This window comes from Bos grunniens, chromosome 25 (assembly GCF_055505025.1).
Source record: "Bos grunniens cultivar Pamir isolate PY7600 chromosome 25, Bosgru_T2T1.0, whole genome shotgun sequence".
In the NCBI taxonomy this organism is placed as follows: Eukaryota; Metazoa; Chordata; class Mammalia; order Artiodactyla; family Bovidae; genus Bos; species Bos grunniens.
The window spans coordinates 30,856,854-30,883,034 of NC_141189.1; the positions used below are offsets into that span (position 1 = coordinate 30,856,854).

General features: G+C 43.8%; 1 protein-coding gene across 3 annotated transcripts in view; it reads right to left on the reverse strand.

The window, feature by feature from the left end:
* Nucleotides 1–26,181, reverse strand: part of SHISA9 (shisa family member 9) — a 461,433-nt gene that overhangs the window by 156,273 nt on the left and 278,979 nt on the right. The window lies entirely within an intron of this gene.

Sequence of the window (26,181 nt, forward strand, 5' to 3'; positions counted from 1 at the left end):
GTTCCTCTCTCTAGAACCTCAGAATAGACCTGATCACATACATTCATTCATTCATTCAATAGATATTTCTGGAGCACCTCTATGTATAAGGTCTCATCCCAAGCACTGAATGCATCGACAAAAAACACATACCTAGTTCCTGCCTCCAGAAGCCCATAACCTAGTGTGCAAGACAGATCTTACGCAGAAAGAAAATGAGTTTTTGTAAAGAAAAAGTACTGGGTACCAGTTGTCTCTAATTCACATGTTGCAGAATATTATGAGGAATTAACCACTATGTTTCCCCCTCACCCCACTTCTTTTTATTCAGTGACCCTTCTTCACTGCGCTGATGGCCATGGGGCACCCAGAGTCTTGGTGGAGAATTTTGCACAAAGGAATCAGACAGCAAAAGAGTCACATTCCAGATTTCTGAACTTCAAAACACAGTACTGATATGGGCAAATATTTGCTAAGTTAGCATTCTATTTCTGGCCCAGAAAATATGAGGAATTCTGGGCTACAGGAGGAGCAAAAGTTAAGTAAAAGAGCAACTGAGTCAGCTGTTGGTGTATATTTTCTGAGATGAGGTTCTGTAGGTTGCCCAAAAAAACAGGCACAAGCAAAAATACAGATCTCCCTAATTCTCACATCCTCAAGCACATCGAAGAGTTTGGCCCTGGATCAGAGATATTCCCAGCTGATGAGCTGAGCAGGGTAAAGGAAAGGCCAAGAGAAGCAGGCTTTCCCCAGTCAGCAAATGAGGAGGCTTCCCCAGCCTTGGGTCCTCCAAGGTCAAAGGCTGGCAAACAGTCTATAATTGGAGTCATATGTCCCCTAGCCTTTGGGTAACCACATGGCTGAACAACTCCAAGTCACCATCATGGCTTAGTTATTGTCTCAACAACAGATGAAATGCAGAAAGAAGAGAAGCGATGTGGGTGATCCGAGAGCTGCAGTCCTAGAAGGCCATTATCTGTCTTAAGCTTCAGCCCACCCTACCACCTACTCCTCCATGGGAGGTTATAATACAGCAATAAGTCTGCAATTATATTTTACTGGTGAAAAAAAATAGTGGTGAGTCAAAAGCCAGCTCACAGATGTAACATCTCTACTAGTTACTTAAGTGGGAGGGGGCCAAGTCTTGGGCTGAAGTCAGACTCCTCACTGTGGGCCCATGTTCTTGAGGCTGACTGCTCTGGACCAAGTCTCCCAGGAGCACTTAGCCCTAGCTGGTGATGACCACCAGGCACAAGAGAGGTAGTGGTTAAGGTTCTGGAAGGAGGCTGTAGGACTTTGGACAGACCCTGGGGTCTGGCTGTTGTTGTTGAGTCACTCAGTCATGGCCGACTCTTTGCGACCCCATGGACAGCAGCACACCAGGCTTCCCTGTGCTTTACCATCTTCCAGAGCTTGCTCAAACTCAAGTCCATCGAATCAGTTATGCCATCTAACCATCTCATCCACTGCCACCCCCTTCTCTTCCTGCCTTCAATCTTTCCCAACATCAGGGTCTTTTCTAAGGAGTCAACCCTTCACATCAGGTTGCCAAAGTATTGGAACTTCAGCTTTAGCATCAATCCTTCTAATGAGTATTCAGGGTTGATTTCCTCTAGGATTGACTGGTTTGTTCTCCTTGCAGTCCAAGGGACTCTGAGTTAAGCATCAATTCTTCCGCGCTTAGCCTTCTTTATAGTCCAACTCTCACATCCATACATGACTACTGGAAAAACCACAGCTTTGACTAGATGGAGAAGACATAGCAGCATCACAGCCTGGACCATCTTACCAGAGACAGAAGAAGGAAAGGGGCAACTCTACAGATGTAAGAATGGATGCCTCAGATCAGCCAAGAACCAGACTGGGCAACATAGCCATCAGTAGAAACCGCTATAGACACATCATCACCAAAGGCCAAACGTGTACCCAAATATGCCAGGACAAGGTGTCAGCTCACTCTGAATTTAGATGCAATCATGGGGACAAGGGTGAAGGTAGAATATATTGAGTAAAGAAATCTTAATTGCCATATGTAAGTTTTTAACATCAAGCAGAATAGGGACATAAAACAGAATTAAGCTAAGTTATAAATATAAGAAAATATATGTAAATGTATGTATATATTATAAACATGTACATATAGGTATATTTTGGGTGTCCCAGGTGGTGCTAGTGGTAAAGAACCTCCCTGCCAGTGCTGGAGATTCAAGAGACACAGGCTCGATCCCTAGGTCAGGAAGATCCCCTGGAGGAGGGCATGGCAAACCACTCTAGTATTCTTGCCTGGAAAAATTCCACGGACAGAGGAGCTCGGCCGGCTACAGTCCATGGGGCTGCAAAGAGTCAGACACGACTGAGGGACTGAGCACACAAACAAACAAAAGTATATTTGTATCTTAATATGTTTATATATTTATATAAACATATATAACTAATATTAATATATATATGCAAAACATAAAATGTAATATAATTATATAATTAAATACTAATACAAATATAAATACACATTTATATATATTTATGATCTATAAATTATATATAATAAATACATTCATATTTATAAAATGTCTACTTTTCATATTATACGATTATATATACTACTTTATATTTTTTACAAATGTACTTATTTATATACATATATATTTACATAAGAGAGAGAAAATGAACCTCAGTTCAAATCCCAGTTATGTCACTTTATAGCTCTATAACTTTGAGCCCAATATGTTTCTCTCTTGATTTCCTTATATGTGACATTCTAACCAGTGATCCTACCCACCCACCCTCTCCTGTGGGAGAGGCCATTTTAAATTTTATCGGTGATAAAGAAGAGGCTTCTTTCTAGCCTTGGGGCTTACTATTCTCCAAGATCCAAGATGCTAACAACGCCTCTACTGGAAGACACTGGAACGAACCTCACATCCCTTCAAGACTACCTGGAGAATCATTGTTTGTTTTAAATTTATTTATTTAAATTGGAGGCTAATTACTTTACAATATTGTGGTGGTTTTAGCCACACATTGACATGGAGAATCACTGTTAATCCAGACTCTTCCCAAAGTCACCTTCTGCCTGGTCAGGGATGGGCATGAAACTGAGTCGATGGCCACCCCAGAACCCTGCCACAGGGCATGTCCCACCCAAATCACAGAAGCAAGCCCCCAGGCTCCAAAGAATACTTATTATCCATTCTCTCATTTACTCCTTGCAGCTTCTCTGAAACCCCTCCTCAAAGGGGGAAAGTGAAGTACATTTGATGCCAGTAGCAGAACACCCTCACCACGAGTTGTGACAACCAAAACAATCTCCAGACATTGTGAAATACTCATGCAATGGGGGTGCAGACAGAGACAGGAGCACAAAATCACCCCCAGGCAGAAACAATGTTCTTCTCATATAGGAATACAAATATTCCTATGATGCAGCTCAGGGCCTGGAATATGGTAAGCATACAATGAAATTAAATTTATGCTTATGAAAATGCATTTGTGGGGTGTGTGTGTGTGTCCGTGCAAATATGCATGCATGCATGTTTGGTGGTTTCCAAAATAAATTGTCAAGGATACGAGATTTTTTGTTTTTCTGGGATGCGTTCAATACTGCTCTGTGTTTATATGGCATTGTTAAAAGTAACAAAAAAAAAAAATGTTGCTGTTAATTGGAACTTAACAACCCTTTGTTCTTAGATTGGTGATTGTGTGTGTGTGTGTGTTCATCTCTTTTGACTGATAACAGGTTCCTTTCAAACAATATTCACTTGGCAAAGAAAATGAATTTTCAGTGAAACAAGAAAGCCCTTTCTCCATTCCATAAAAGAGACATTATCAGATCATTAAAGCATCGTTACATGTTGAGCTCCTAATGCACTGGTCTTTACTTGGGAGCACATGGCAATCTCAAGGAAGAATTTTTATTGCCAGATGAAGAGATCAGGAAGTAAGATATTATGAAATGTGCTATTAGGCGGCAGATAAGTAGTTAGGTGACAAGCAAAATACATTATTTGGCATTTCAAAATATTTCCACTTCATCACCAGTTCATTGTGATTCTGCCTCCTCTCTCCTGGCCCACCAGGAATTTACATCAAGATTATTTACAAAAAAAAAAAAAAATCATCAGGCTAAGTGAATTGTAATTAAGTCATATGATTGTTTTTAACACTTTCAATGAGCCTAAAGAGACAGGCATAAACAGGTTCAAATTACCCCTGGCAGTCTGAATGACTGCTGTTCTTGCCAGCAGGAAGGTGACGGTAAAATGGTGTTTTTGTTATTATTTCACACACACACACAAAAAGGAACTGAGGAGCCACGGATGGTGCCACAAGAAGGGAGACTAATTCAAACCACAGTCAAGATGATTGTGCGTCTTTAAAGAGACTCTGCACGTTGATTTGATGCCTTGACAAAAGACTGGATGCAATAACAAATGCCCCAGGGGAAGAGCAATTAGCAAGCTACCTGGTTTCTGTACAGCCTTTGTCCCTACCACCACCTGCTTATTTCAGTAAGGACTGCTCAAGTGTTTCAGGATATTAAGATTCACAGGTGCTATAACAGGGAAACCTTCCCGTACCCTGGCCCTCTTTGAAGAACCAGGCATAAAGTTAGTGCCCATTTTATACTCATTGATCAATTCGATAACCAACTGATTTAGTAAGAATAATAGCAAAGCCCCTAGCTTTGTTGTTGTTGTTTAATAGCCTTGAGTTTTAAAAGAATTAAAATGCATTCTTCGCTTAACATGAGAATCTCTAGGTCTATACATGTTGCTGCAAATGGCATTTCTCATTCTTTGTTGTGGCTCCATAATACTCCATCTACTTACATCTTTGTTATCCATTCATCTGTTGATGGGCATTTAGGTTGCTTCCAGGTCTTAGCTATAATAAATAGCAAAGAACATTGGGGTGAATATTGGGGTGCTGGTATCTTTTCAAATTAGTTTTCATTTTTCTGGATATATGTCCAGGAGTGGGATTGCTGGATCATATGGCAACTCTATTTTTCATTTTTTAAGGAATCACCATACTGTTTTCCACATACTAAGTGAAATACCTCAAAGACACATACCATTTGATATCACTTATATGTGGAATCTTTTAAAATGATACAAATGAACTTATTCACAAAACAAATAGATGACAGACATAAAAGAGAAACATCATTACAAAGAAGAAAGGAGTTGGGGGATAAATTAGGATTTGGGGATTAACAGATACAGACTACTATATATAAAATAGATAAGCAAGGACCTACTATATAGCACAGGGAACTATATTTAATATCTTATAATAACCTATAATGGCAAACAGTCTGAAAAGGAATATATATTCATAAATTTATATGTATGTATAACTGAATCAAGTTGCTGTATACCTGAAACATTATAAGTCAATTGAAATTGTACAGGAAAAAATGTATTCTTTGGTCACTTGGGTTTTTTCTCAAAGGGGATATTAGCTTCATAAACACAGAAGAGAGAAGGGAGGGAGAGAGGGAGGGAGAGAGGGATGGAGGAAGGGAGAAGACGAGAGAGAGAGAAAGAAAAAGAAAGAAAGGAAATTTTCCTATGCAGCACACCAAATGCTAAGAGAAGCATCTGCTCTTGGCTTATTTCCTATAGTAGCTACTGCAAAACTAGAGGTAAGTCCTATTATCAGTATCACCTGATACATGTGGAAAGGATCAGAGATAGAAAGCAATTCATTCAGCATCACATTAATGTTGCATCTTTATTTTGTGTATACATGTCTGTGCGTATACGTCTGTGTAACTGTGCTCATGTCACGTCCTAAAATGCTCCAGCGGTTTTCCCTTCTCTTAGGACAAAGATGACAGGGAACCCACACAGCCCCTGCACCTCTCTACCTTCCTGCCTCTCCCACCACCTCATACTTTCAGCCACTTGCCTTCTTCCAGTTTCCCAAATGTCCTTGTCATTTGTTCTTAATCTCCCAGGGCTAGAACTTTGCAGATAATGTTTCCTCTGCCTGACATACCCTGATTCATCCACATAACCCCTTCCCTTCCTTCTTGTCAGCTTCAGGGGGAGCCTTCCCTGAACCTCCATGACAGTATTAACAGCATCAGTTATTGATACTCTCCTCAGCACATACCTCCCTCATTTATGACGTCCATCTCATTTGCAACTTCACACCAATCTCTGTGATTTATTGATGAATGGATAACCCCTCTATCATACTTTTTGCGACCCCATAGACTGTAGCTTGCCAGGCCCCTCTGTCCATGGAATTCTCTAGGCAAGAATACTAGAGTGGGCTGCCATTCCCTTCTCCAGGGGATCTTCCCAACCCAGGGATTGAACCTGGGTCTCCTGCATTGCAGGCAGATTCTTTACCAAAGAGTCAGACACAACTGAGTGACTAACGCTTTCACTTCACTTTCACTTTCTATTACACTGGTGGCTGAGTGGTAAAGAATCTGCCTGCCAAAGCAGGAGCCACAGGAGACTTGGGTTCAATCCCTGGGTCAGGAAGATCCCCTGGAGGAGGAAATGGCAACCCACTCCAGTGTTCTTGCCTGGGAAATCTCATGGACAGAGGAGCCTGGCAGGCTATGGTCCATGGGGTCACAAAGAGTCGGACATGACTGAGCAACAGAACACACACGTACCCAGCCACTATTATGTGAGAAGTATCTAAGTTCAGGGACTGTTCCAGTCACCAATGTAGCCCCTGCACCTAGCACAGAGTGGCTCGACAGATCTTCATCCTGGGGATGAATACATGAACAAACGAATATGTATTTTAAATGCCGATATTTTTAAGCACATGAGTAACAATTCAGAACTTGACTGCCACACCAGCCAGTGAACCAGGGTGACCCCGGAAAGTCCCAAGAGAAGAGAGTGATTCAGGACTGGGACACAGAGCAGGAGTTGTTACCTAGAGTGATCATCCATCGTCATTAGTTTTGGGGGGAGCTGATGATCGTATTCCAAAGACTGTGTCAATCTCTGACTTCTGGCCCAGGCTTCTCGTAATTGTTTTAGAACTCTAAAACCATTTAGATCTAGAAATCTAAAGCCAGAGATCTGACAATTTTTTTTTATTTCCCTTAAAAATGATAGATCAGCCGTTTGGTGTTTTTCATAAATTCTTCAGCCAATGTTGCGTTTTTCCATCCACATTTTGCATTAAGGATTTGCTATGAAAATGGCTGGAAGAGAGGAATTTAATGCAATTATGATTTTTTAAAGCTCCATCTCTCTAATTAATACCCCAGAGGGGGGACTTTTTTCTAACATAATGGCCTTTCAGTGTTAAAAGGGCTTAATATTATGGTAAAATATGTTAACTTGCCCGACACTCTGACCCAAATGAAAGAATGAAGAGGGAGCGCATCTGTCTTCCCAGAGCTTCTGCCACCGCAAATGGTGTTGTTTTCGGTATTTTCATAATGAACTAATCAACTGCTTATTCACTAATTGCGTCTACATTAAAAACTTATTACCCTGGAAAAGGGCTGCTCTGCCATTGACCTTCTGACTAGCGGAGAGAGGGATGAGGATTATATGGAAACCTTAAGGCAGAGGAAATGGCCGTACCCAGGGCAAGGATATCTTTCTGTTCGTTGAAACAGGCATAATGCTTTCCGTGGGGCTGTCATACACAAGGAGCTGGAAGTCCAAAAACTGGAAGCTGCTTCTGTTTTGCTGGGTAGGGTCCATGCCTCAACAGGCTTCACAATGCTAACCAGGAGCACAAAAACAACTCTAATGATGACACTGACTCATGGGGCAAAGTGGTCATGCCAGGCGCAATGATGCCTGGTATCCACTCCTACCAATAAGGAATGTGGGGCTCAGACAGGTCAAATGGCTTGCCTAAAGCCACACAGCTGGTCAATGTCAGAAGTAGACATAAATCAAACCCTTCTAACTACATCTCCTGGGTGCCAAGCCTCTCAAGGGATGCTGGAAAAATGAGAAACTAGATGCTGATGCGATTTAGAGCAAATCCAAGATCTCTAGCTGTTCCTAAGCTCTCATTGCTCCCTGGCCAGCTGTCTTCCAAGACTCCCTCCTCTCTTTCATGATGTACTATAGAGAGACAATGCTTTGCAGTTCACCAAGGCACACAGGAAGACTACATTTCCCAGCCTCCTTTGTGGATAGGCTTGGACCATGTGGTTAAATGTTAACCAATGGAGCACTGGCAAAAGTGATGGGCCCCAGGCCACCACTGTGACAGTTCTGGAGGCCATATGCTTGGAGGGCATTGCTAAAAGAGCTATACTGCTGAATATACAGCAGAGTTTGTGTAAATAAGAAATAAAGGTTTATTGTATTAAGCTACTGAGTTTCTAGGCTTTTTCAATCACTGATGCATAGCCCAGCCTCACTTAACTAGTCTACCCTCTCAAAGAATAATTCTAAGTCTCTATTCTTCATTCAATTGACAGATTTTATTAAGCACCTCTTGCATCCAGAGAGACAAAGGCGATCGAGGCTGACATGATCCTATCTCTACAATGGTTAATTCTGGGTGTCAACTTGATTGGCCCCCAAGATGCCCAGATGTTTGGTCAAACCTTCTGGGTATGTCTGAGGGTGTTTCTGGACAAGAACATTTGAAGCAACAGACTAAGTAAAGCAGATCACCCTCCCAAATGTCAGTGGTCCTCTTCTAATCAACTGAAGATCTGAACAGAACAAAAGGCTGAGTAAGAGGGACCTTCACCTTCCTGATTGTCTGGGCTGAGATATTAGTCTTTTCTTACATTCAGAATCAAACCAAAAAATCAACTCTTCTTGGGTCTCAAGTCTGCCAGATTTTGAACTGGAACTTCCAGTTATGGAAAAATAGAGGTAGTAAGAGAGACAGAATGATAAAGATAGAGACAGAGATAAAGACAGATAGTGACAGAAATAAAGATAGAGAGAGAGTGTGATAGAGAGATAGCAATAGAGACAGAGATAGAGAAAGATAGAGATATAAAGATACATCTCCTATTGGTTCTGGTTCTCTGATTAATGCACTCTTAAGAAAGAAACTAAGTAGACAAATAAACACACAATTAAATAATAACAACCTAGGGTACCTTCTATGCAGGCTGGTAATTATAGGTGGTTGGGAAAAGGCTCTCCAAGGAGACAATACTGTTTTAAAATGTAGCTTTTATTATATTTCAGTATGGCAAGGCCAACAGATCAGGAGACCTGGAGATGTTTACCACTGAAAAGATAACCTGTTACATTCTTAGATTCCAAGAGGATGAGGCATGGCACACCATGTGGGGCCATGTAGGGAAGCACCAGGGCCAGGTGGGAGGCAGAGTGAGGACCCAGGAGAAAGCATGCACATTGAGGTTTCTATCGTGGTTTCTGCAAGAAGAAAGAGAAGAGGCAGAGTAAGGAGGTTTAGGAATGGTTACTGTGAATAATTTTGCTTGGCTGTGAGACATAAGAGCCATCCCTAGTTGTCTAGTACCTAGACCTGGGTGATAAAGGTAGAGAATGAGTGAGTGATCTAGAGTGTAGAAATCCTGTGAGGGAGGTGGCTGGGGGGTCTGCACTATGGTTGGTTTGCATATGAAAGGCTCTCTCGAGTACCGCTGGGATGGAGAGACCCACCAGGGTCCAACAAGGTCAAAAGATGTCAAAGCATCAAACAGAGAAACTAGAAGATGTGGTTCTTAGCAGCCATGTGGGCTGAGACCGGAATAATGGGAAGCCATCAATCATGAAAAGAGCAAGAAGGCATACTCAAATCAGAGAGAATAGCATAGAAAACCAAATAAGTGAGAGAGAAAAGGAGTGGCCAGAAATACAGGCAGAAGACCAAGTCAAGGGAGGAGAGCGTTCCAAGAAGACGAGAGTGCTGCTAAGAAATGGAGTAAAATAGGAATGGAAGCATATTCTCCTAATGAAAAAATAAATCTTAGTATTCTACACACTGCTTCCTCAGCTTCCCTACTTTCTCCATGATCGTCTGGCTTCTTCGCCCAGCAGCACCCCATGAAGGTCACTGGCGGCTTCACACTGGATCACATTGAGTACTCTTTCCTTTGCCCTCATTTTGATAGCATCTCTGGAAAATTTGGACTTCTCTGGTGGCTCAGACAGTAAAGCGTCTGCCTACAGGGCGGGAGACCTGGGTTTGATCCCTGGATCAGGAAGATCCTCTGGAGAAGGAAATGGCAACTCACTCCAGTACTTTTGCCTGGAAAATCCCATGGACGGAGGAGCATGGTAAGCTATAGTCCATGGGGTCGCAAAGAGTCAGACACGACTGAGCAACTTCACTTGACCAGGTACACATCAGTAAACAGACAAAAATATCTGTCCTCATGATTGTGACATTCTAGTGGGGATGAAAGACAATGCAACAGAAAAATGTATAGTGTTAGGTAGTAGTGCCGAAATGGAGTAAAGCAAAGCAGGAAAAGACAGAGCATGAGGAGAGGAGGAGAGGACTTTGATTACAAGTGGCTAGGAAGGACCTCACCAATCTTCCTAGCCAGCCATGCCGAGAAGTGTGCACTTGATCCTCAAGAGAAAGCTGAGCACCAAAGAATTGATGCTTTTGAATTGTCGTGCTGGAGAAGACTCTTGAGAGTCCTTTGGACTGCAAGGAGATCAAGCCAGTCAATCCTAAAGGAAATCTACCCTGAATATTCATTGGAAACACTGATGCTGAAGCTGAAGCTCAAATACTTTGGCCACCGGATGCCAAGAGCCAATTCACTGGAAATGACCCTGATGCTGGGAAAGGTTGAGAGCAGGAGAAGGGAATGACAGAGGATGAGATGGTTGGATGTCATCACTGACTCAATGGACATGAGTTTGAGCAAACTCCAGGATATGGTGAAGGACAGGGAAGCCTGGTGTGCTGCAGTCCATGGGGTCATAAAGAGGCAGACACAGCTTAGTGACTGAACCACAACAAAGGAGGTATTCTAAGTCTGGGAGGCATGGGAGTCCCATGACCAAAACTGTTTTATCAAAAGAGCTGAGATGTGAAGAGGGAGTGAGAAGATGCTCCAGCAAAAGCCCAGAAGCATGAAGGAGTAACATATACCTGTGAGGACTGTTAGTGGTCTGATATGACTCCAGTGGAGAGAGGGACTGGGTGACAAACCATAATCCTGGGCAAGTCCCTTCATTTATTCAGACCTGAGTTCTCCCATTTATGAAATGGAAAATACTACAACAAACATGTGCAAGATCAAAGAGAGCAGGTATGAAATCCCAAGCACAGTCTCCTGCCAGCAGTAGGCATTAACAAATGATAGCTACTATTATGACAATGACTTCCCATTGAGAATTTTATGGCAGGAGAATCACAGGCTTCAGACACTGAGCAGCTGATAATATCTGCCGTTCTATTTTTTTAAAATTTTATTTATTTATTTATTTTTTGGTGATACTGGGTCTTCATTGCTGTGCACGAGGCTTTCTCTAGTTGTGGCAAACGGGGGCTATTCTTCTTTGCGGTGCTTGGGCTTCTCGATGCAGTGGCTTGTCTTGTTGTGGAACACAGGCTCTAGGTGCACCAGTTCAGTAGTTGTGGTGCACGGGCTTAGGTCCTCTTCAGTATATGGGATCTTCACGGCCCAAGCATTGGGGACGCCATCCCATTTTCTTAAAGGCTCTACTGAGAGTTGTACTTAAAGACTGTGTGAGAGTTGGACCATAAAGAAAGCTGAGTGCTGGAGAATTGATGCATTTGAACTGTGGTGTTGGAGAAGACTCTTGAGAGTCCCTTGGACTGCAAGGAGATCCAACCAGTCCATCCTAAAGGAAATCAATCCTGATTATTCATTGGAAGGATTGATGCTGAAGTTGAATACTTTGGCCACGTGATGCAAAGAACTGACTCATTGGAAAAGACCCTGATGCTGGGAAAGATTGAAGGCAGAAGGAGAAGGGGATGACAGAGGATAAGATGGTTGGATGGCATCACTAACTCGATAGACATGAGTTTGAGCAAGCTCTGGCAGTTGGTGATGGACAGGGAAGCCTGGTGTGCTGCAGTCCATGACATCACAAAGAGTCGGACACGACTGAGCGACTGAGCTGAGCTGAACTGAGCCCACCATATGGGGCCAGTGCTGCTTCTTGGGCCTGATTCAAAACCTCCCCACTGTTTTTATAAAGATCTGTTGACATGATTTATTGGGAATTCTGTCCATTAACATTTTTAAATGTTCAATAAATCCTCCAACCAGGCTAGTAAATTAATCTTAATAAATTCACAGCAGAAACAGCTTTGCTTGTTGATCAGCACGTGATAGTGTGTTCGCTCCCCTGTGTGTTGTAGGAAGGGATGGTGTGTGTGGAGCTGAAGCCCCTGAAGACAGAGGGGAAAGACACTGAAAAGTGTCTTCTCCACAGAGGAGGAGTCTTAGCCCACACCTCAGCCTCCGTTTCCCCATCCACCCAATGGGACAAAGATGTAACAGAAATTTGTCCAAACTTATGACACATGATACATTGAGACTAAGTGCCAACAATCTCATGAAACCAAGGTTAGTTTACCATTTGAAAGTCAATGTAATATGAACATCATAATATTAACAATCATATGATTATTTCAATGGATGCAGAAAAATCATTTGCTAAAATTCAGTACTATTACTGATAAAAACTTTCTGCAACCTAGGAATAAAGGAGAATTTTTCAACTGGTAATGGACATCATACTTAATGGTAAGATACCCAATAATTTCCTACTAAAGTCAGAAACAAGGCAAGAATACCCACTTTCACCATATTTATTCAACATTTTATTAGAAGTTCTAGTAAGCACAATAAAGCAAGGAAAGGAATCCATGTCAGAAATTGTCTTTATTATCAGGATTCCTTTCCTTTGGAATCTACAAAAAACATAAATAAAATAAACCTATCACAACTAATAAATGATTTTAGCAAGATTGTAGGATACAAGATCAATATATACAACTCAATTGTATTTCTATAGAATACCAATAGACTACTAGAAATTGAATGTGAATAAAAATACCATTTGGGATAACATAAAACTACTAAATATTTAGAGATAAATCTGACAAAAGAGGTGCAAGTCCTATACACTGAAACCACAAAACCTTACTGAGAGAAATTTATAAAGGAATAAGACACTGGGTTCTTGGTTTAGAAGATTCGGTGTTGTTAAAATGTCAATTTTCCCCAAATTGGTATATAAATTCAGTGCAATACCAATCAAAACCCAAGCAGACTTCTTTTTTTACAGAAGTGACATGCTGATTCTAAAATCCATACAGAAATTCAAAAGGTCTGTAACAACCAAAGCAATGCTAAAAAGTAGAATAAAGTTCGCTTAGAAATGTTAAATAATTTTCCCAAGGTCAAATGAAGATCATGCCTCTCTCCTTCCTTAAATGACATGCTATTGCCCTTATTGCCTCTCTCCCCAGTACCTGTCCTAGGCAGGTATTTCCAAATATATTGTTTCATGTCGTCCTTACTATGGCCCTAGAAGTTTATTAGCTTCCCTTACAGACAAAGAAACTGAGGCCCAAGTGACTTATGATGAAACTAAGCTAAGTAACTCACGGTCTTTAAGAAAAAGAATATGGGCTGACTTAGAATTTCTCTCTCTCTCATTCTGGCAAATAAAAAACACTAGATAAAATACTCACAGTAAGACTGAGGATTGAGAAGAGTCATCTTTTGACAGACTCAGGGTGACTACTACCACGTAATGAAATAGAATGTGCTCAAAACCACTTCTTCTTCCCCTTATATCGGGATTTTCTCATGTAAATGATTAACTTAATTTGCTTTCCTTTCAAAAGCACTTGCTATTGAAGTCTTTTTCGAGTGTCTGACATCTCTCACAACAATGGTCATATACCTATCTGATAATAGCTATCCACTAAGTCACATCACAACAAAATCCTGTGTGTAACACACAGTCAAGTCCCAGGAGTGGCCTACTTATTTCCAAGTCCCCTCACTCTACCCCAATTCTATCACAGAAAAAAAAAATTGGGACAAGCTTTGAATTTATCTTTATGGAATTTGACTTATCATTCCAGCAATCAGCCCCATGTATCAATATTAAAGATGCACTCCACGCCTAACACAGTGATTGATGCTAATGCAAGGTACCAAAAACAGCATCCTTACTTCTCTTAAGTGTTTTTCCTCAACAGTCCTATTAGAACCACCTGCCAGTCTGGTTTAATTTATTTCTTAATGACTCCTGTATCCACACAAGTATCTCTTGTCCCTGTTTCCCCCTCGAGAGAATTATACCATTCTATGTGCACGCATGTATGCTCAGTTGTATCCAACTCTTTGACATCCCATAGACTGTAGCCCACCAGGCCCCTCTGTCAATGCGATTTTCCAAGCAAGAATACTGGAGTGGGTTGCCATTTCCTACTCCAGGGCATCTTCCTGACAACAGGAATCAAATCCAAGTCTCCTTCATCTCCTGCATTGGTAGGCAGATTCTTTTATCACTGAGCTATACTAACTCATAAATCTCAAAAAAATTCATGTTTATTTTCCTTATTCTTCTATACCAGCTAGGTCTCCAAGGACCTGAAACTGATATGCATACTCTGTCTCTAAGAAAAAGCTCTCTCCCACGTCCTTCCAAGCATCCACCCTTCTGACTACTTTTGCTAAACCTTATATTATCTATTTGAGGATCTTGGGGACTCTATGGGCCAATTCATCTGCTGTTGACAGCCACATCTGAGGTCCCCCTGTGCCATCACGTTTCCCCCTCTCCCACGATAAAGTCTCAAAGGAAGCAAATCATTAGCAACTCTCCATTTCTAGCACCACTGGGGGAAAATAACAAGGAAGGGGTTTTTCTAGTAGGGCAGCATCAAGACTCTCCAACCCTGGCCCATCAAAACTTTATCTTGCACGTAATGGTTCACAAAGGGTGAGATGCCCATAAAAGAGACTGGTAGGTATAGGACTCAGGGAGTGAAGACAGGGAAATACAGAGACAGGAAGATAAGTTCATCACTGCCTGGGGCCTAGACTTGGGTCTGGGCCATCATAGGGGAGTCAGGATGGCTGGGTATAAAAATGCCTTTGAGTTTGTGTGGACACAGCATCTTAGCTGTAGAGGGACAGTCGAGGTTGGGATGGGAAAAGTGCCAAAAGTCAAGATCAAGATGAAAGAGACAGATTAACCGGTTCAGAAGCTGATCAGAAAAAAAAAAAAAAATGTGGCCATGTAGGTGAAGAGTTGTTTAGAAATAAGGCAGCATAGTGAGAGCGTTAGGGTCCAGCTCTGAGGTGGGGCTACCCATGTGGGCAGCTGGGTCTGATGACACAAAGGCCTGGGCAGGTGAGAAAGATGTCCTCAGTGATGTGACAAAGAGTGACCCACTGAAGTAGCAGAGGTCCACCCTCCCCTAATTTTGAAGGCATCACAGACATCTCCCAAAAGCCATGGAATCCTGGATCCTGAAGCTCCCCACAGCCTATCATTCCCTCTGCTCACTACCTCCTAGAACCTGCCAGGACAGAGAACTCAGAATTTCCATGGCTCCTTTGAAATATAGGTCTTTGGCTCTCATCAGGGTTTGCCTTTTCCAACAAATTATTTATGAAGCTTTGGCTCGAGTGCCAACTTTTCAACTCCTCTTGCCATGGAAAATGAGACTAGGGAGAGAAACCAGGGCCATTTCGACACCATTATCTATCCTGAGGCTGAGAATTTACTTGTTTCCTTGAAGCCATCCAGTCTGAAAAGGAGAGCACTGCTTTCTTCCCAACTTGTCTCAGCCAGAGGCAGTGAAATTAGAGGACTTCAGGGAGACATCATCCCCTTCCTGTCGGAAAGTTCCCAGCAGAAGTATTCTGATAGATCTATGGACATATGTGATAAGGAGCTTGTTAAGTGCTAGGAGCTGTATCTTTCAACTGAGCCCAAGGAGGTATAAAAAAACAGTTCCCAAAGAGCACATACTAGAATTTCCTCATCAGATTTTGGTTCTCATATTTGACGCTCAGGTGTGGTCCTCCTGATTTGACTGTACTGGTGAAATGTGACCCAATGTTCATTAGCTATGCCCCCATGGGGGGGGCCTCCCTGATGGCAATAGTGGTAAAGAACCTGCCTGTCAATGCAGGAGATGGCAAGAGACATGGATTCGATCCCTGGGTTGGGAAGATCCTTTGGAGAAGGGCATGGCAACCAACTCCAGTATTCTTGCCTGAAGAATCCCATGAACAGAGGAGCCTGGCGGGCTACAGTCCATAGGGTCACAAAGAGTCAGACACGACTGAAGTAACTTGGCAGGCACGCAAACCACATGGGACCTTGTAGCCTTCTGCTTTGGGCTGCAGTATTTTGTGGAAATAATAACTTGAAGGGACCAGGACCACTTATGCTGTGTAAAATACAATGAGGGGAGGAAAAATTTCAATCAACATGTGTCAGTGAACACTCCAAGCAAAACAAATAACAGGCAGATAGGAAGCCCCTGGTGGTCTAGTGGTTGAGGATCCACCTGCCAATGCAGGGGACATGGGTTCAATCCCTGGTCCAGGAAGATCCCACATGCTGAAAGGCAACTAAGCCCCTGTGTCCCAACTGCTGAGCCCGTCTCTGGAGCCCATGCTCCACAAGAGAAGCCACTGCAAAGAGAAGCCTGAGCATCGCCACTGGAGAGCAGCCCCTGCTCACCACAACTAGAGAAAGTCCATGAGCACCAAAGATGACTGAGCACAGCCAAAAATAAGTAAATTAAAAAAAAAAACAGGCAGATATCAAGAAGTAGAAAACACAGACGTGACTGCTGAAAACACAACTTAATAAGCTAACACAAAAAATACCATTGTTCTTGTTCAGTTGTGTCTGACTCTTTCCGACCCCGTGGATCACAGCATGCCAGGCTTCCCTGTTCTTCACCATTTCCCAGAGCTTGCTCAAACTCATGTCCATTGAATCAGTGATGCCATCCAACCACCTCATCTTCTGTCCTCCCCTTCTCCTCCTGCCTTCAATCTTTCCCAGCACCAAGGTCTTGCCAATGAGCTCTTTGCATCAGGTAGCCAAAGTAATAGAACTTCGGCTTCAGCATCAGTCCTTCCAATGAATATTCAGGGTTGGTTTCCTTTAGAATTGACTGGTTTAATTGCCTTGCTAAACTTCTCTCCTTCCCTCACTGCTCACCAGCCATGCGAACCCTCTGTCTATGCCTGGAGTACATCAGCTCACTCTGATCTCAGGGCCTGTGGTCCGTGGTTTCCTCTACCTGGAACTCTCTTCCTTGGGTCTTCAGTCTTCCTTAGAAGGGCCCTCACTAACATCCAGGCATCAAGTCTCTCCACCTCCCCTGATGTCACTGTCTCAGAGTCTTTCCCACCACAATATAAAATTAATTTATTTCTTTACTTGTCAATTTTCTCCTTTCCCCACTAGAATAAAATTTCTCTGGGAGTAGATAGCTTGTTTGTCTTATCACCCATTTTATTTCCTGTGCCTAGAACATAGTTAGGCCCTCGGTGAAAATGGTGAAAAGAAAACCAACAGTGAATAAAAAGAGGAAACCATGTGAGCTCCAGGAGCAGGGAATGGGCACTGAATGGTCCCAGTGAGTTTCACCCATGGGACAGACTGGAATCCGGGTCTTGGAGAATGGGCAGACGATCTGACACCTCCATGAGCTATTCTCCTCCCAAGAGTGGCCACCTCTAGGTGTCGGATGCAGGGAATGCTATGATGGCATAGAAATGTCACAAAGGTTTATCTGGAAAAAAGCATATGCTCAAAGGATGCTCTGATGAGTGAACCAAGAGCTGCTCATGTCCACTTCTGTCAGACTCCTAAGTGATATTCAGCTCATTCTAGGGACTTCCCTGGTGGTCCACGGGCTAAGACTCCACACTCCCAATGCAGGGAGCCCAGGATCAATCCCTGGGTTCGATCCCAGGGAACTAGGTCCCACAGGCCATAACTAAGAGTTTGTATGCTGCGACTCCAACTCCTGCATGCCACAACTAACATTCAGCACAGTCAAATAAAACAAATATTTAACTCATCCTAGGCAAGGGAACAGGTTTCCCAGCTGGCTCAGTGGTGAAGAACTGCCTGCCAAAGAAGGAGACTCGGGTTCAATTCCTTGAGAAGGAAATGGCAACACACTCCAGTATTGTTGCCTGGGAAATCCCACGGACAGAAGAGCATGGAGGGTGTGGGGAGAGACCAAATTAGCCAAGATGGCATGGTCAGGCTCTCTCGCCCCACAGCCCCTCGGTCTTGCCCTGTGTTTTGTAAATAATGTTTATATAAGAGCTGAGATCGCTTGTAGCACTGCGCATGCGCATCACAAGGCACTCACTTGGTCACAAGCTGCTTTGTGCAGTAGGCCTGTAAGAACATCACCACGAAAGCCCTGGCTGCTACGGCATATGGGCTACATTGGAGTGGCATCATGGTTGTGCTATATTAAATTATGTCATGGTTATGTTATTGCTACATTATGGTTATGTTGTGGCTGCTGCTACGGCTGCTCCTTCCAGCCTCTTAGCTCACGCCTTGCCTATCCTGGGTTCAGCAAACAGTGCAGACAGTATGAACAGTGAGACAATTGGTGTCCGGAACAGGATCAATGATACAGCAGGCTACAGTCCAAAGAGTCTGACACCACTTAGCGACTGAACAACAACAAGACGAGGGAACAAGACCTTTGCCAATCCTGAACTCCTTCTCAGAACTGAACAGTATCAGGCGCCTTCTCTCATATCTCAGGAAGTCATTCTCAGGAACTTCCATGAACCACTGGGAGTCTGAAGACAGGTCAACAATTATAAACCAAGGCAGCCTACACCACTTATGTACCTAGGAAGGAACAGCCTTCTGGGAACCATCCCCTGAAACCCAATCCCTGAAGTACTTTCTAGAAACAGGGACAGGAAAGAAGGATTTGTTGAGGGCATATAATGTGCTATGCACCATGCTCCAGCAGTTCATGAGGGCTAACAGGTAACTTCCACCACAATTCTTAGAGATGGGTCTTGTTTTCCCAATTTTACGGAGGAGGAATCAATATTGTTGCTGACAGTGCTAGCTGAGTAGAGTTTGTTGTTATTTCAATCATCTTAATCATCTCTTCCTACATTTAGAGAAGTTTGGGGAGGTGCCCATCTTAAGAGTCTTGAAGAGAGATGGAATATACCTCCCAGAAGTTGAAAAGACCAGGTGCTTTCCCAGCCTCCCTTGCTGCTCAGGAAGGCGCATGTGACTAGACACATGTGACTAGACTTGCCCAATCAGATGCGTCAGCCAGCAACACTGAGTTGGGAGCAAAACACCATGGCAACAGACAGGGTCCTGGGAGGGCAACAGAGTGTCCTCAGAGGACAGCTTCTGTGGCAGGATTTTGATGGTGGTTCTGGCTACTGTGTCTCTCTCAGTCTCTGCTTGTTTCACGAGCTAGTTTCCCAGTCCATGTGTGTGTGCTCAGCCGCTCAGTCATGTCCAACTATTTGTGACACTATGGACTATAGCCTGCCAGTCTCCTCTGTCCAGGGGATTCTCCAGGTGGGAATACTGGCATGGGTTGCCATGCCCTCCTCCAGGGGATCTTCCTGACTCAGGAATTGAACCTGCGTCTCCCGTGTCTCCTGCATTGCAGGCAGATTTTTTACTGCTGAGCCACCAGGGAAGCCCTTAGTTTCCCAGACACCCTGGAAATTCTATGAGCTTCTTCATATCCCTTCAACAAATTTGTCTCCAGTGAGAATCATTCAGAGGCAGTTCCCTTTCCCTGGCAACTAAGAACTCAGACTGATTCAACCTTGGAGAAGACAGCAAGGTCATTCAAGGATTTGGACACTGGTCAGTCTGAAGGCACGGCCCATGCTGTCTCCGCTCTATCTACACTGCTCTGGGAAGACGCTGATCCCACTTCACAGATGAGGCGTAGAGAGGAGAGGTAACCACCCAGCCTGGAATTGACTGTAAGCTCCTGCTTCTCTCTAATGTACCACAACTCACGTTCTGCTCCACCACTCTTCACCACAGCTTCTTGACATAAAAATCTTGTTTCAGACTAAGGAGCCCACAATAGAGGGAATGAGACCCCAAACATGAATAGAAGCAGGAACTTCCCAGATAGAGAGATAGGGGTTCTCTTTTCAAAACAAGATTAAAGCCTGTGATCATGGCCAGTTCCTGGGAAACTGGGAACGGGAATGAATGATTAACAGGGGTGTGGGAGTGGTCTCCTTCCTGGGAGCAAGCAGGGAAGACAGCTGAGAGGCTGTGACACGGATCTGCTCTGACCCTGTTTTCATATGTGCAAAATAGGAATAACATCACTTCCTGGACAGGTCTGCCTGAGAACATCAGTGTAGCACTTAAAATAAACCACACACTGTTTGAAGGGTTTTTCCTATATGAATTCTTTCAATCCTCACCAAAATATGAATTGGGTACTATTGTGATCTCTGCCTTCCTAAAGAGAAAATGGGGTACAGAAAGTTTAAGTGAGTTGTCTAATTACAGCAAATAACGGGACAGCTGGGATTTGAACCCAGGGATCCTAGTTCCAAAATCACAGACTGTCAGGATTGTGCTAATCAAGTTTTATCATGGATGCAATAGAGTTTTGTGACTATAAATCGCTTCACATGGATTAGCAAAAAAAAAAAAAAAAATGTGTACTTGATGCCAGGATAGAGTCGAGTCTCTGAGTAAGGAGACATGTATCTGTCTTGTGGCCCTGCACCCAGCACCATGGTTAGCCTTATCACAAGCATAGAAATCATGTTGGTGCAATGAATGAATGAATGAACGAATGAACAAACACATAAAATGAGGATTCAAGTGGTAGCGAGGAGATGGGAAGGAAAGAGCCACGTGGAACCAAGAAAGAGCAGAATATAGAAACGTCGCTCTAAGTGGGGATCCTCTGAGGCAGGCTTGAAAAGCCCTCAGCCAAGTTTCCAAAGGAAACTTGCAAATCGCTTCCATATATCTGTTGAATCAAAAAAAAAAAAAAAAAAAGCATTCCATAAATGTTCCATTTCTTCATGCCTTCATGCTTCAGCGGGGAATACCGTATGAAGTCATGTGCAACCAGAGGTGTGCACAGGGTTCTGTGGATAAACAGCATCCCACAGGTGTGCCCAGCTTTTGGTGTGCACGGTTGTGCAAGGATGTAATTTCACACTGTATACAATCGGACCCCTCAGTGAATGTCTGCAGGATTGGGCACACACACCCACGTGCAGACAGTTAATAACGGGCTAACGCTAATTTGAACTTACTATGTGCCAGGCTCTGTCTTAAGCATGTTGCAAACATCGTCACATTTAATCCTCGCAGTGGATACAGTGGCACCCAGGGATGCACGTGGATGTGTGCATAGCTGTTTGTGAGCTGCACATACACAGATTTTTCCCCGGGGAAACACAGGTTCAGACTGGCTGTCAATTTTCAGCTGCTTAACCCAAGCTCTATGAATAACGCCAGGAAGGCACACTTTCCTGGGTTGGAAGGAGTAACAATGAATTAAAAGCTAGATCATAAAGTCCTTTCAAAATACCATCCACTTAAGAAACAGCAGACACCCAGCCTGCGTTTTCTTGCTGTGTAAACACATTCCTACCACCCCACTCACTTAAATAAGGCTCACTCCACTTTGGCAACCCCGCAAACACATTTTTTTTTTTTTTTTACAGTTTCTTTTTCAAAAACAAGATTGCTCCCTCGGCAACTGTTTCCAAGCACATTCCCTCATTCTGGGAGAGGGAAGGAAAAAGCAAGAGAAAGCCTCTTGTTACTATCAGGGAACATAGAACAGGGGCAGGGAGAGAGATGTGGGGAACAGGCTGAGAAGCCAATGGGACAGGAAGATATATTTCCCCCAAATAAAATTGGCCAAATGCTCCCCTAACCCAGCGATGTATCCCCAGGACCCAGTAATTGTGAGTTCTTTTAAAGGTTATGGTCTGGGTACCCCAACTAGGATCCCCCAACTCTTCTGCACTGTATGTGCGTGTGTGTGTGTACACATGCACACGTGTGTATACACTCGCTATGAAAGGTGCATGCTATACATGCATGCTATTAAAGGTCAGAAACCATCCCAGAATCAGCCCAAACTATCTCTCTCAAAGAGGGGACATCTTTTGAACGATGACATTTTCTCCACAGTCTGTGGACTACTGACAGCAACAAAAATAGTCCCCAGGGCAGGGCTTGAGGGTAGGGCAAGGATAAGAGACCAGAAGAAAAGAACTCTGTCTGTCCCATTCTATGCCTTTCATTCAGTGACTAATTCTGTTCCACTCAATTCATTCTATTCCATCTGATCTGAATATCTTACTCTGTATCACTCCCTAGCTTCCACGCCACACTATTCCCTTTTCAGACCTTCTATCCCATTGAAATTCCCACTCCTGCCATTCTACCTCATCTCCGTCCAGTCTCTCCTAATCTACTTCCAGGTCATCTCATTCCATTGAAAGTCAAGCTCTTCCATTTCAAGCCCCAGTGTCCAAAATCATTCCATTTCATCCCATTTCATCATTGCAGCATCTTCTTAACTATTTCAATCTGTTCCAATAACTCCTGCCAGAAATATTTCAACAGGATTGGCCATGTGACCAATCCTAGGTGCCATGAGGGGTCTGGAGAGATGGGCTGAGCCCCCATCCTTGCTCTCTCTCTTTTTACAATTTTATTTAGTTTATTTATATTTTCGGTGGTGCTGGGACTTCATCGCTGTGCCACGGCTTTCTCTACTTACAGTGAGCAGGGGCTACTCTTTGCTGCGTCCCATGGGCTTCTCATTGTGGCGGCTTCCCTTGTGGAGCACAGGCTCTAGGGTGTGGGCTTTAGTAATTGTGGCTCACAGGCTTTAGTTACCCCGTGGCATGTGGAACCTTCTCAGACCAGGGACCAAACCCGAGTCCCCTGCATTGGCAGGAGAATCCTTATCCACTCTACCATCACGGAAGTTGTGCACTCCAGTACAGCATCAGAAGCCATCCTTATGAAACAAAATAAGGACCATATCACACTATGGTCTTCACAGACCCAGCTGAATCAAGAATCATGGGCAAGGGCTTCCCTGGTCGTTCAGTGGCTAAGACTCTGTGCTCCCAATGCAGGGGGCCCCGGGTTCGGTTCCTGGTTGGGGAACTAGATCTCACGTACAACAACTAAAACATAACACAGCCAAATAAATAAAAAGAATCATAGCCAAAGCATCTGAATGCCTAACTCTCTACACAAATCTCCATGCTTTGGTGCCACGTGGAATAGAGGTAAGAGCATAAATTTTGAAGCCACACTAATAAATGGTCAAATTTCAGATCTTCTTAGAAGCTGTAATAGACAAGGTTATGTACCTAACAGTCTTAAATACTGTCAGTGGCTGGACTTCCTGGGTGGTCCAATGGTTAAGAATCCGCCCACCAATGCAGCAGACATGAGTTTGATCCCTGGTCCGGGAAGATTCCACATACCTTGGGGAAACAAAGCCGATGTGCCCCAACTACTGAGCCCCTGTGCCCCAGAGCCCGTGCTCTGAAACAAGTGAGTAGCCCCCCCCCCCCCGCCCCCACCACCGCTCAGCACAACTAGAGCAAGCCCACGTGCGCGGCAATGAAGACCCAGCACAGCCAAAAATAATAAAGTTTAAAAAAAGTCAGTGGCTAAAAATAAAGTTTTATCTCTCACTCATGACTCACAGCTCTCACACATTGGATGGGGGCTCTGCTCCATGGTAGCCTCGCTGTCAAGACCGAGAGCAGCCTGTGTCTGGTACATTGCCCATCGCCACGGTGGGGTGCGGGGAGAGCACATGGCGGTGTATGTATTAGCACTTAAAGCTTCCGCCCAGAAGAGAAGCACTTCATTTCTGCTCACATTTCACTGTCCTAAAAAAGTCACTTGCTTCCACTCATGTTCAAACGTCAGGGAAGAGAAATCACACACTGGCCGCAGGAGATGTGGGTTCGATCCTGAGTTGGGAAGATTGACTGCAGGAGGAAATGGCAACTCACTCCAGTATTCTTGCCTGGAAAGTTCCATGGACAGAGGGGCCTGGTGGGCTACAGTCCATGGGGTCACAAAGAGTCTGACAAAACTGAGCCCATACGCAAGGCACAGAGAAGGACGAAGACCACAGAAATGTTTATGTTCTTGGGAGGAGAATGGGAAATATCTGATGGGCAACACTGATGACGATCACATCGGCAGGGTTTCCATAGGCCCCTAACTTCATTTTCTCGAGCCTCAGTTTTCTCACCTGTAAAATGGGGGTAATTAGAACCTACTTCTCAGGTCTATATTAAATGATGAGATAGGAAAAGGAAGAACCCAGCACACAGCAAGTGCTTAATAAACGTGAATTCGCTTCCCCAAACCTCTTCATTTATCTCTCTGCTAACCTTCTCACAAAACAAAACAAAACATCAGAGACACAAACTAGACAGCTCTTCTCTGGGAATAGAGAGGTGCTCTTCAGTCCCACTCCCACCTCCCTTCCAGCCCTCAGATCTGTTGCCTCTCCCTGCAGCAGCTTCAACCACGTGCTCAATGATGATCCATCTGCTTCGCAAATGTAATTATATCACAACACTGATTTCTGATGGGCAGAGACCAATACCCAAAGCTGCTTTGTTCCCAAACATTGCAGGAAAAAAAATAGGTACCATACTTCCCTGGAGCAGAAGTGTAATCAAAATGAATGATCATCATGCACAATATTGTCTCACGCTCCAGAGAAGACTGACAGACATCCTGGAACAGCAGGTTTGGATCCCTCCAGAGGGCCACATCCCTCTGCCTGCTGGAGCTTGTGATGGCTGGAACTGATCCTCTGGGACACGCTTTGGCTTTTTCTAATGGCTCTGTGGGAAGCTGAGCCTGCAGACCCCCTCCTCTTGTGGGAAGTCACCCATAGGAGTTCCACCATCAGGTTCCAGAATAGTGGGCACGGGATACCTCCACAGTCCACTGAACACCACGACTGGGACGACCAGGAGCAAGAAAGTTCCATCGTCTATCAATGGATGAAGCCAACACGCATCAGCCACTTCCTTTCCTACATGAGAAGGCTGAGCACCCAAAGAATTGATGCTTTCCAACTATGGCACTGGAGAAGGCTCTTGAGAGCCCCTTGGACAGCAAGAAGATCAAACCAGTCAACCCTAAAGGAAATCAACCCTGAATGTTCATTGGAAGGGCTGATGCTGAAGCTGAAGCTCCAATACTTTGGGCACCTGATGTGAAGAACTGACTCACTGGAAGAGACCCTGATGCTGGGAAAGATTGAAGGCAAGAGGAGAAGGGGACGACAGAGGATGAGATAGTTGGATGGCATCACTGACATGAACCTGAGCAAATTCCAGGAGACAGTGGAGGACACGGGAGTCTGGTGTGTGGCAGTCCATGGAGCCACAAGGAGTCGGACATGACTTAGCAACTGAATAACAACAACAAGGTTTTTATTTATAAAAAGAGGGCATAATTAAATTATAGTCTGTGAAACCATTTTTTTTTAATTGAAATACAGCTGATTTACAATGTTGTGTTAGTTTCCAGTGTACACCAAAGTGATTCAGTTATTTTCATTGTGGTGGCTTTTTTGTGGAGCCCAGGCTCTAGGGTGCATGGGCTTCAGTAGTTGTAGCATGCCAGCTTACTTGCCCCATGGCAGGTGGGATCTTAGTTCCCATGTCCCCTGCACTGGCAGGCAGATTCTTAACACTGGAACACAAGGGAAATCTCCTGATTCAGTTTTGATCAGTTCATTAAACTGGGTGCCATATTCTTTCCTGTTTAAGGACTACACATGAGAGGTAGGCCAGTCAGCTATCCTGTCCCTGGGATTTGAATCTTGACTCGAATGATCCCACAATGGAAAATTGTTGACGTTCAATCACCTCCATCACAGATTGTGCTGAAAGGAGCAGAATAGTTGCAGTTCTCTGAAACTTCCCTGGTCTCTTTCCTTCCTAAAGTGAGGTTCTCTAAGCATTTCTTCTGATTCTGTGAGCTGTCCCATGTTTCTTCCAGAAGATCATTTATTGGCTTAAGTCATCCAGATATAGTTTCTGTTGCTTGCAACCCATAAGCCTTGAGATATTCAGACACAGCGACACACACAGAGATAAGCAGAGAAACCCACAGAACATGAAGATAAAGCAGGCACATAGACAAACCCTCCTGACTTGTATTGAGGACAACAGACTTATTTTGAAAGAAAAAAAAAAAGTGA